This window comes from Mobula birostris, chromosome 1 (assembly GCF_030028105.1).
Source record: "Mobula birostris isolate sMobBir1 chromosome 1, sMobBir1.hap1, whole genome shotgun sequence".
In the NCBI taxonomy this organism is placed as follows: Eukaryota; Metazoa; Chordata; class Chondrichthyes; order Myliobatiformes; family Myliobatidae; genus Mobula; species Mobula birostris.
The window spans coordinates 33,186,964-33,199,779 of NC_092370.1; positions in this window are offsets into that span (position 1 = coordinate 33,186,964).

Sequence of the window (12,816 nt, forward strand, 5' to 3'; positions counted from 1 at the left end):
CACACTATAGGCCTTCTTAAAAACCCTATCAATGTGCACGCAACTTTGAGGGAACTATGAACCTCAAGATCCCTCTTCCTCCACATTGCTAAACATTCTACCATTAACCATGTATTCTGCCTTTTAGGCCAATCTTCCAAAGTGAATTTCCGCACAATTTTACAGATTGAACTCCTCTGCCACTTCTCAGTCCAGCTATGCAACCTATCAATGGCCCATTGCAACCTACGGCAATCTTCTACACTATCCTCAACACCCCCAAACGTTGTGCCATCTCCAAATTTACTAATCCTTCCTCATCCCAATCATTTATAAAAATGACAAAGAACACCACTGCCCTCCACGCAGAATACTATCACTCTGTGCCTTCTGTGGGCAAGCCAATTTTGGATCCACATAGCTATGTTTCCCTGGACCCCATGCTTCCTGACTATACAAATGGGAAAACTTCTCAAATGCCTTACTAAAATCCATATACACATCTACTGTTTTGCCTTCATCAATACATCCTCAAAGAATTCAGTCAGTTTCGTGAGACACAAAGCCATATTGCCTATCCCTGTTCGGAATATGCTTCTACAAATGCTCGTAGATCCTGTCTCTTAAAGTTTCCTCTCCAATAGTTTGCCACACGTGACGTGAAACTCACTGGCCTATAATCCCTATCGTTTTCCCTATTACTTTTCTTTAGGCATGCACAGATCAACAAAAAAAAATGCTTAAGTTGTTTTTCTTTAATCGAGGCACTGTAATAATCTTACGGAAGGAACTACTCACAGCAAAGTTTATGTTCTTCGATGTGACGAGTATCGTAGGTAACTGATTTCCTCTACCCGTTGTACAGTGTTTTTTTAACCAGTGATGATCATGCAGCAAACCAGTGCCCCGAGTTGGTTCATTTAAAAAAATGTCTCTTGTTTTGCCGCCGGGAATACCTGTCGATCGTTGCTAGGAGACGCTGGTCCCACCATCGGTGTGCCGGCCTTTACCACATCGATGAAGACACTCAGTGCCGAGGAAGACAACAGAAATTGTCAGCTCTTGGAAGAGGCTTCCGGGTACTGGCGACCCTTGCCGTGTCTTGGGGGTCTGGTTCTTCCGCCCCTGCAGGCCGGCCTGGTCTCCGAGCTCGACCCGCAGACGGCATTTCAGTCTTCATGCAGCCAGTAAGCCAATTTATTGCGGGACAGCGACAAAAGATCGCACGGACAAACGGAAATGGACAAAGTCGAACGGTTGCGAAAGTTAAGAGGCGAGAGCGGTGATGTAGACACCACCAACTCCTCCACCTGTCACTGGCGTGGGTCGAAGGTTCTTGCTTCTAATATTTCCTTCCACCGGGGTCAGGACCAGTGATTTGACATGCCCCCACCTAAGTATTCCCAAACTGGTCGTTCTCTTGACCTTAATTTGCAACTAATTATACTAATCGGTTTTGGCTGATGATTCTCCGCACAGTCCTTTCACCCCATTCATACACTAGACATCTGACCTAGAGGCAATTTGTCTAATAAATTTTTGGTTGATTTTTCCCTAGCTGCAGCTGTCTTACACGTGTGCCTAGTCTTTGTTTTTTTTAATACACACTTCGTACCTCCTGCTTTTCATAATTTCCCTGTGGGATTGAACTCTGAACTGTGAAGCCCTTGAACCGCAACAGTGTCATGCTAACTGCTATCCTACCGTGGCGCCCCAAAGTCAATATGGAACTGGTCCTAGATCTGGTTCTGAGCAATGAATTTGGTCTCAAAATCTGAGCACATGGAAGCCAGGCCAAACAAGGCCTCTAACAAGTGTAGGGAACCTTGGTTTTCAAGAGATATTGAGGCCCTGGTTAAGAGGAAAAAAGAGGTGCACAACAAGTATAGGCAAGTAGGGACAAGTGATGTGCTTATGGAGTACAAAAAATGCAAGGGAACACTTTAGAAAGAAATCGGAAAGGCTAAAAGAAAGCATGAAGTTGCTCTAGCAGACAAGGTGAAGGAGAGTCTGAGGGGATTCTACAGGTATGTTAAGAGCAAAAGGATTGCTGGGGACAAAATTGGTGCTCTGGAAGACCAGAATGGTAATCAATGTGTGGAGGCAAAACAGACGGGGGAGATCTTTGCATCTGTATTTACTTGGGAGATGGATACAGTCTATAGAAGTGAGACAAAGCGGCATCAACGTCATGGACCCTGGGCAAGATTATATAGGTGTTTGCTACCCTGAGGCATATCAGAGTGGATAAATCCCCAGGGCCTGACAAGCTGTTCCCTCGGACCCTACGGCAGGCAAGTGCAGAAATTGTCGGGGCCCTTAACAGAGATATTTAAAACAGCGTTAGCGACAGGAAAGGTACCAAAGGCTTGGAGGATATTTCTAAACAGAAACCAGGAAATTATAGGCCGGTGAATCTGACATCAGTTGTGGGAAAGTTATTGAAAGTGGCTGGATATAAACTGTAAGTATTTGGATAGACATGGACTGATTAAAGATAGTCAGCATGACTCCCTGTGTGGTAGGTCATGTCTAATCAATCTTACAGAATTTTTCTAGGAAGTTACCAGGAAAGTGGATGAAGGCAAGGCAGTGGATGTTGTCTACGTGGACTTTTGAAAGGCATTTGACAAAGTCCCGCATAGGTGGTTGTTCTCGACATTCAGGATGAGGTAGTAAATTCGATTGGCCATTGGCTTTGTCGGAGAAGCCAGAGAGTGGTAATAGAGGGTTGCCTCTCTGACTGGAAGCCTGTGACTGGGATCTGTGCTGGGGCCTCTGTTGTTTATCATCCAGATCATTGATCTAGATGACAATCTGTTAGCTAGATCAACAGATTTGCAGATGACACCAAGATTGGAGGTGTAGTGGACAGTGCTTGTGCTCTCTGCTCTGTCGAGACTTCCAGGTCGGTGACATGTCCTGCCAACGGATGCTCAGGATTGATTTCAGGCTATGTGTATGGAAGGGTTCCAGCATTTTAAGGTGCCGTCTTTACATGGTCCAGGTTTAATTGTCATATAATAGATTGCTAAGGATGGCCGCTTTGTACACCTTGAATTTCATGGCTTTTCAGACTTCATACACGTGAACGCAAGCGCCCGTGGGCTTGATACCCTTGTAAATCCTAGCACTGATTTCTTTGTCGATGGAGCCATCACTAGAAGTAACACTTCTGAGGTATTTGAATTCCTCCACTGTTCTAAACTGTGTACCTTTGACGCAGATGGACGCGGCGGGGTCAGCAGACATCGGACCGGGTTGAAACAGGAACTTCCGTCTATTGTAGGCTGATGGTGAGGCCGAACAGATGAGTGCCTTCTGCAAGCCTATCGACAAGCAGCTGAAGAGCGGCCATAAGGGTACAATCATCAGTGCATTGGGCTTTTCCAATGAGATTACTGATTGTTTTTGTACGGGCCCTCAAGCAACGTAAGTCAAAAAGTGATTCGTCCATCCTGTACATCAGCGGTCCCCAACCACCGGGCCGCAGACCGGTACCGGGCCGCGAGGAAACAATATGATTTGGCGATATGAGTTAGCTGCACCTTTCCTCATTCCCTGTCATGGCCACTGTTGAGCTTGAACACACACGAGGTCATTACGCAAGCGTCATCCATGTCAGCACGGGAAGGAGATCAGCTCCCCGAGCTTGCAAATGACGACGGGCTGAAAGGTATGTTTGACATAACATCTCTGCCGGTATTCTGGATCAAAGACAAGGCTAAATATCCTGAGACAGCCACGAAAGCACTGAAAACGTGCTTCTATTTCCAACATATCTCTGCAATGAATGCAACGAAAACTAAATTGCGGAATAGACTGGACATAAGGCACCCCATTCGAGTATCGCTGTCCCCCATCACCCCTCGATAGGACCGTCTTGTTGCAGGGAAACAACCCCAGGGCTCCCACTGATTCAGCGATATTGGTGTGTTGCAATGATTTTATATGTTCATACGGGGAAAATATGTGCTGTGTGTTTAATATCCAAACGTTACTTAAAATGTTATGATGCTATTGACTTATATAACCATATAATAATTACAGCATGGAAACAGGCCATCTCTCCCCTTCTAGTCCATGCCGAACGCTACCCTCACCTAGTCCCACAGACCTGCACTCAGCCCATAACCCTCCATTCCTGTCCTGTCCATATACCTATCCAATTTTTCTTTAAATGATAATATCGAACTTGCCTCTACCACTTCTACTGGAAGTTCGTTCAACACTTACTTCAAGCTCCCCTGTCCTCCCCTGATAATTGACTTTTCACTATATGCATGCGAGGAAAATATGCGCTGTGTGTTTAATATTAAATTCGTTAGATAAACCCTTTTAGAAACGAAATTGAGTGTATTAGCCACTTATCGCCTGTATTGCGTTCGTGATTAACCCCAACACACCCCCCCCCGAACAGAATCGCCAAAAACGATTTGTAGAAGGAAATGGGCACGTACGCGCATGCACACTGGTTCCCGTGCAAGGCTTCATGGTCATTGGAGTCTTTCTCTGGGTAAACCCACCGTATATGACTGCTACTCTTGTTCGTTGGCAACCCTACCACCACCACCACCACCCCCGCCCCCCACCCGCCGGTCGGCCGGTCCGCAAGAATATTGTCAATATGAAACTGGTCCGCAGTGCGAAAAAGGTTGGGGACCCCTACTGTACATATATCCCACGCTGCACAGTACTGAAAGCGTGGTGTAGTGCCCATGTGAGGAACAGATTAAACTGTACTGGTGCCGGTACGCACCCTTGCTTCACGCCACTTGAAACACTGAATGGCATTGAAGTCTCCCCATTCCACAGAACATGTCATTGTGGAAGAGAACGGACGAGATTGAGGAATCAGTGCGGGCACCCGAGTTTTGACAGCACTCACCATAGGGACTCTCTGTCGACCGTATCGAAGGCTTTGGTTAGATCTACGAAGACGGCAAGTGCATAGTTGCAAATTTTGTTCAGTACACTTTCCTTGAACCTGACAAATGGTGAAAACCAGGTCAACAGTCAAGTCAAATCAAGTCACTTTTTATTGTCATTTCGACCATAACTGCTGATACCGTACACAATAAAAACGAGACACCGTTTTTCAGGACCATGGTGCTACATGAAGCGATACAAAAACTACACTGAACTATGTAAAACAACACAAAAACTACACTGTATTACAGACCTACCCAGGACTGCATAAAGTGCACAAAACAGTGCAGGCATTACATAGAACATAGAATAGTACAGCACATTACGGGCCCTTCAGCCCACAATGTTGTGCCGACCCTCAAACCCTGCCTCCCATATAACCCCCCCACCTTAAATTCCTCCAAATACCTGTCCAGTAGTCTCTTAAACTTCACGAGTGTGTCTGCCTCCACCACTGACTCAGGCAGTGCATTCCACGCACCAACCGCTCTCTGAGTAAAAAACCTTCCTCTAATATCCCTCTTGAACTTCGCACCCCTTACCTTAAAGCCATGTCCTCTTGTATTGAGCAGTGGTGCCCTGGGGAAGAGGCACTGGCTATCCACTCTATCTATTCCTCTTATTATCTTGTACACCTCTATCATGTCTCCTTTTATCCTCCTTCTCTCCAAAGAGTAAAGCCCTAGCTCCCTTAATCTCTGATCATAATGCATACTCTCTAAACCAGGCAGCATCCTGGTAAATCTCCTCTGTACCCTTTCCAATGCTTCCACATCCTTCCTACAGTGAGGCGACCAGAACTGGACACAGTACTCCAAGTGTGGCCTAACCAGAGTTTTATAGAGCTGCGTCATTACATCACGACTCTTAAACTCTATCCCTTGACTTACGAAAGCTAACACCCCATAAACTTTCTTAAATACCCTATCCACCTGTGAGGCAACTTTCAGGGATCTGTGGACATGTACCCCCGATCCCTCTGCTCCTCCACACTACCAAGTATCCTGCCATTTACTTTGTACTCTGCCTTGGAGTTTGTCCTTCCAAAGTGTACCATCTCACACTTCTCTGGGTTGAACTCCATCTGCCACTTCTCAGCCCACTTCTGCATCCTATCAATGTCTCTCTGCAATCTTCGACAATCCTCTACACTATCTATAACACCACCAACCTTTGTGTCGTCTGCAAACTTGCCAACCCACCCTTCTACCCCCACATCCAGGTTGTTAATAAAAATCACGAAAAGTAGAGGTCCCAGAACAGATCCTTGTGGGACACCACTAGTCACAATCCTCCAAGCTGAATGTACTCCTCTCACCCTGGATTCCCCAATCCTGAGGAAAAAGACTGTGACAATTGCTCTTATAACTGCCTTTGCAACATCTTTGTGAATCTTTTCTACACCCTCTCTAGTTTAATCACAGCCTTACTATCGCAGGTGGCCAGAACTGCACATTGGATTTCCAGTTGTGCTGTCTACGTCATCTTGTACAGCTGTCATGTCAACTATAGATAATGCTCTATCCAATGAAGGCAAGAATGCCATACAACATTTTCACCAGTTTATCTACTTGTGTTGCCACTTTCAGGGAACTCTAGGTTTATATCTCTAAGTCTCTCTGTTCTACAACCCCCTTCCTCCCCCGCCCCCACAACATGGGCCCTGTCATTCAATGTATGCATCCTGCCCTAATTAACCTTACCAAAATGCATCTCTTTGCACTTGTCGGAGTTAAGTTTCATCTGCTGCTTCTTTTCCCAATGTCCTAGCTGATCTAGATCCTGTTGTAACTATTAAACTTTCTTCACTGACCATTGGACCACCAATTTTGCTGTCAACTGCAGATTTACTAATCAGGCCATGTGCTCATCCAAATTGTTCATATTTGTGACAAAAACTGGGAATCCCAGTACCAACCCCTGTGGCATGCCACTGGCCACAGGCCAAACTCCACCACTCTACTCTGTTTCCTTCCTCCACTAGCTCACCCTGAATCCCATGTGATCTAACCTTCTGGGACACTATGTGGAACCTTGTCAGAAGAATTGCTAAAGTCCGTGTAGTCCAAATGAAACCTTTAACTGATGTACAAAAGGGCAAAAAAGGCCTATGTCTAAAACATTCGGGAACACCTATCCAACAAGAGCTGTATAACTCATTTCCTCCTACATTAGGCCACGAACATCAATCACCCCTGCTATGGACCACCTGGAGGTCCAAGACGCTCTCGTTACATGCACGTGCAGTTCAACTCTTTGAGTGATAATGCAGAAAGCTTGAAGTTAATAACTTATCTCCTTCTACTTTAGGCCATAAACTTATCAATCACCCCTGCTATGGACCACTTCTACAAAGACGGGATCCGTATGCTCCACGATCGCTGGACTAAGAGTGTGCATGTAGGAGGGGACTATGTTGTGTTACATACCTGTGGGTATCTTGTGACTGTCTTATGAGCATGATATAATGGTCTTGCAGAGGTCACATGATGTAATTTTCCCACCAGTGTGAGGTCACATGATGACCTGTTCTCAACAGGTATATAAAGGGAGACCCCTGGTGTGACGCAGTTTAGTTTTCAGTTCAGTTTTGTGTTAGTTCGTCAGTTACTCCGTATTGCTGCGTATTTGTTTTATGACGCAGTTTTGTTTTAAAACAGAGGTTTACTTTCTATTGTAAGGTAAAAAGGTTGTACCGGCAGTTTCACAAATCACTGCCAGCTTTGTTGGTATATCTTTGATTTACCTTTTCAGTAGTATTAGAGAATGAAGACTTTATCAACGTACGGGACCTGAAGGACTGAGAGAAGTTGGTGTCGTTCAGCAGTTTCATAAAGGATCGACCTTATTGAGTCTTCGGTCAAGAAGTCGTGACCTGCATCTGAGATAACTCCTGCCAAAAGAGCGAGGAAGTTCTTGCAGGTTTCGCTCATCAGAAAAAGGTTAGTTCCTTTTAAGCTATATATTTCTTTCGTCATGAATCCTTTGGACAGAATCAGCAGAAACGTTGCGTCCATGAAGAAATCCTTCTCCAGAGAAGTCTCTCCTTATTGACTGTGTAAATCACTTGGACTTTTCAATTTACCACCTTAAGAACTGTTTTCTGATTTACCCTTTTAAGGTTTTCTAAAATTGACTCCTTCTACCTTAGGCCACGAACTTACCAATGACTCCTCATAGAACACATCAAAAACACCATTCTAGCAAGGAAGGAAACCTAGAATTTGATATAACACCTTACAGTTAGGGAAGGAAGGAGGAGGTATGGTTCTTCCTTGCCTGAGAAATTATTTTTATGCCTCACAGATAACCCCTCTGTTATATTGGTGTAATAGGGAATATAAGGCTAGATGGAAGGAAGTAGAATTTGGATTAGTTGACAGTTTTCCTCTTCAGGCCTCAATAGCTGACAAAGGATTGATGGCCCAATTGGAAAAATTTAATTGGATAAATCTTACATTAAAAGTATGGCAGAAGGTGGTTAATTCATGTGGAATTAACAACATGTTAAAACTCTTTAGATGGTGTGCATATGATACCGAATTCCTTCCCAACAGAGGAGATAAAAGATTTGAGCTATGGATAAAGAAAGGTCTTACAACCTACCTCTCATTTATAGATAAAAGAGTATTACAAAGTTTCCAAATCCTGCAGGACAAACATGGCCTAGAACATAATGACTTTTTTAGGTACCTTCAAATACGAAACTATGTTAACCAGAGTTGTAGATATACAGACCTATCAACAGTAGAATTAGAATTTTTCAAGATTCTGAATTCGGCTTGCAGTTCAATACCTAGTAAATCAGTTTCTCGCCTATATAATGCACTGTCCCATGCTAAAAATGTAAATACACTGTATATTAAAGAGAAGTGGGAGAAAGAAGCGGGGTTGGTACTTACAGAGGAGGCTTGGGGGACAATCTGCAGCTTTCAATGGTCCTCGACTAATTCTTTGACTTGGAGAGAACATTGCTGGAAAAACATTATAAGATACTTCAAGACCCCATATCAGGAAAAATATAAAGATACAAATGTGATGTGTTGGAGAAGGTGTGGCTCCAAGGAGGCAAATCATTTTCATATTTTCTGGGATTGCCCTAAATTAAGTCTATTTTGGGAAGGTATTCATAGAATATTAGTTAAGGTACTTAGGTCCCAGATACCTCTGAACTTTGAGAGGCTCTATTTGGGGCATGTATTGTTCCTTGAACAGAAGGAAGATATAAAGTTGCTGCAGGCCCTCTTAGCGGCAAGTAAGAAATCAATCACTAGAAAATGGCTAAATCCAATACCACCTACATTAGAAGATTGGTACGAAATTATCTTGGAAATATTTAAAATGGAAAAGTTGACTTACTCCCTGAGAACTCAAAAAGAAAAATTTTATCAAATCTGGAATAAATGGATTGAATATATAACCCCAATGCGAGCAGACTCTCCTAATGATTTATATTGCTCTTCTCATCAACACAGTAATATTGCTAATGTAAGCACCTCTAGTCTAAATGTTTGTTTTTTTTTGTTTTTTTTTGGAAAATAGAGAATTAACACAAGTAAAGGGAAAGATTTGGGAAAGGGATAAAAAAATGAAAAAATTAAGTAAATAAGTACATAGGGATTGGATAATTATGTCTGCGGGCAGGAGCAAGCATGAACAAATTAGGATATAAACACCTACAATGGTTGGTATATAGGCTTGTATACAACATTTTGGACCAGTGGAAATGGTCCAGAAGGGTTGTGTGGAAACTATTATTACCATTTTTCTTAACAACTAATTTCATTACTTAGCCTAATAGGTTAGATTTACCACAGTACATAATTATCTATTTAAATGTTTATTTTCCTTTTATATCATCTCAATGTGTACTTAAGAATGTATAAATAATTGTAGTTTTATACATATAAAAATGGAAAAGGTTATATGTGTGAAAAAAGTACATGATATTTGTGAATTCCTTATCCAAATAAAAATAAAATAAAAAAAAAACAAAAACACCATTCCCGCCACACTGGACACCCATCAATATGCTTACTGACAGACCGCTCCATGACAAATGCCATAGCTTCTGTTATGCATCTGGCCTTGGCACACCTAGAAAACATGGACACTTATGTTAGAATGGTTATTCCTGGATTTCAGTTCAGTAGTCAACATTATTTTCCCATGGATCCTGGAGAACAAACTCCTACTCTTTGGTCTAAATATACCACTATGCAATTCGGTGTTGGACTTCCTAACACAATATGAAGCTACATGTATATGAAATAATATAAAAGAGGATACCAAAAGTTTTTTCAGATACATAAAAAGTAAAAGAGAGGCAAGAGGATGAACTCACTAAGTATTTTGTGTCAGTTTTCACTGTGGTAGACACCAGCGTTATGCCAGAAATTTGATAGTGTTAGGGGGCAGAAGGAAGTATAGTTTCTATTACTAAGGAAAAGGTGCTTGGGAAGCTGAAAGGTCTGAAAGTAGATTAGTCACTGGACCGGATGGACTACACCCCAGGGTTCTAAAAGAGGTAGCTGACGAGATTGTGGAGGCATTAGTAATAATCTTTCAAGAATCACTAGATGCTGGAATCGTTCTGGAAGACTGGAAAATTGCAAATGAAGGGAGGGAGGGAGGCAGAAGAAGGAAAATCTAGTTAGCCTGACTTCAGTGGTTGGCAAGATGTTGGAGCCCATTACTGAGGATGAGGTTTTGAGATAGAGGCACATTGTAAAAGAGGCCAAAGTCAGCATGGTTTCCTGAAGAGGAAATCTTGCCTGACAAATCTGTTGGAATTATTTGAGGAGGTAACAGGCAGGATAGACAAAGGAGAGTCAGTGGACGTCGTTTACTTAGATTTTTAGGCCTTTCACAAGGTGTCACATATGAGGCTGCTTAACAAAATGTTACAGGAAAAATACTAGCATGGATATAAGATTGACAGGAGGCAAATGGGCATGATTGGGAGCCATTCTTGTTGGCTGCCAATGAGTGGTGGTGTTCCACAGGGGTTGGTGTTGGGACCAGTTCTTTTCACATTATTATGCTGATGATTTGAAAGATCGAATTAGTGATTTTGTGGCCAGGTTTTCAGATGATACAAAAATAGGAAGTGGAGCAGCTAACATTGAGAAAGCAGGGAGTCTGCAGAAGGACTCAGACAGATTGTGAGAATGGCCGAAGAAGTGGCAGATGAAATATAGTGCAGGGAAGAGTATGGTCATGCATTTTTGTAGAAAGAATAAAGGTGTAGTCCGGGAAACAAATTCAGAAATCAGAGGTGCAAAGGGACCTGGGAGTCCTTGTGCAGGATTCCCTGAAGGTTAATTTGCAGTTTGAATCAGTGGTAAGGAAGGCAAATGCAATGTTGACATTTATTGTGAGAGGATCTCACTTGAAGTATGTGAGCAGTTTTGTGCCTCTTCTCTAAGAAGGATGTGCTGGCATGGGGGAGTATTCAGAGGAGGCTCACAAGAATGATCCTTGGAATGAAAGGATTAATGTATGAGGAGCGTTTGGCTGAATTGAAGAGATAGATTGAGCATTGTCAGTTCAATAATGGACTTACTGATACACTAAGTGGTTGTTTAGTTCATGGAATCTTTCAAGAAAGCAGTCAGAAATGGCTCCTAACTAAAGCACAACTCACATTTAGAAGAGTAGTTGAAATTGCTGTATCAATGGAAACCTCAGTCAGAGACACAAGGAGGTTGTAGCCATGAATGAAAGTGAGCGTGAACAAAATTGTGATATCTGAACAAAAACCTATCTGGCTGAACAAATTGTGTTACTGTTGTAGCAGGGGCTCACATACACCACAGCAATGCAGATTTAAAGGTGAAACTTGCAGAAAATACAACAGATTAGGACACATACAAAGAGCATGCCCAGCAGACAAAAATAAATGGACTGCACAAGGAAGAGGGAAAAAAATCAAATTGCATTTTCAGAAGGAGCATTAATCTACATACTGTTGATGAAAAATCTGATAATGATGAGAGTGGTACAGGACTGAGTAGCCTGAAGATTTACAATGTGAAAATTAACAATAGGTAAGCAATATGGTTTACACCAGAAGTGAAAGGCAGATTAATTAAAATTGAATTAAACACTGGCTCAAAATGAGATTGAGTAGCATTTCAAAGATACTGAACTGAAGCCTACAGGTATCGGACTAAGAACTTATACTGGAGAAAAGATGACTCCTGTGGGAATGGCATTTGTAACAGTGAAATACAACCAACAAGCCGCATTGGGCTTACTTGAGGGAAGCACTTCAGCAAAGTGGACTTGGAAGAAAAGTCCAAAGTGTTTCTCACTGTAATAGGCTTATTTTTGGAGTAACATCTGCACCTGCATTCTGGCGGAAAGCTGTGGACCAGGTGCTGCAAAGGTGCCCAGGCACTCAGTGTTACCTGGATGACGTCATTGTTACTGGTGAGGATGACAAGGAACATCTCCAAAATCTCAAGACAGTGTTAAAAAGATTTAAAGGTTATGGGCTCAGAGCATGACACAACAAGTATAAATTCTTTAAACCAAGCGTCACTTACTGTGGTCACACCATTGACAGACAAATATTTCACAAGTGTGCTGAGTAAATTCAAGCAGTGGTGTATGGTCCAGGGCCAAAGGACATGTCACAGTTGCAGTGCCTTTCATGATTTGCCAGTTATCATAACAGGTTCCTGCCAAACCTGGCTACTGTACCCCACCCACTGAACTGATTACTACAACTAGGGAAGAAACAGCAATGGACAAAGCAGTGTGAGGTGGTTTTCAAAAAAGTAAAGGAAATGGTGATGTCAGATGCTGTAGTCGCACATTATGATCCACATCGTCCAGTGATGCCTCATCATATGGTATAGGTGCAGTCATGTCACATGTATGAGTGATGGTATTGAACGTCCC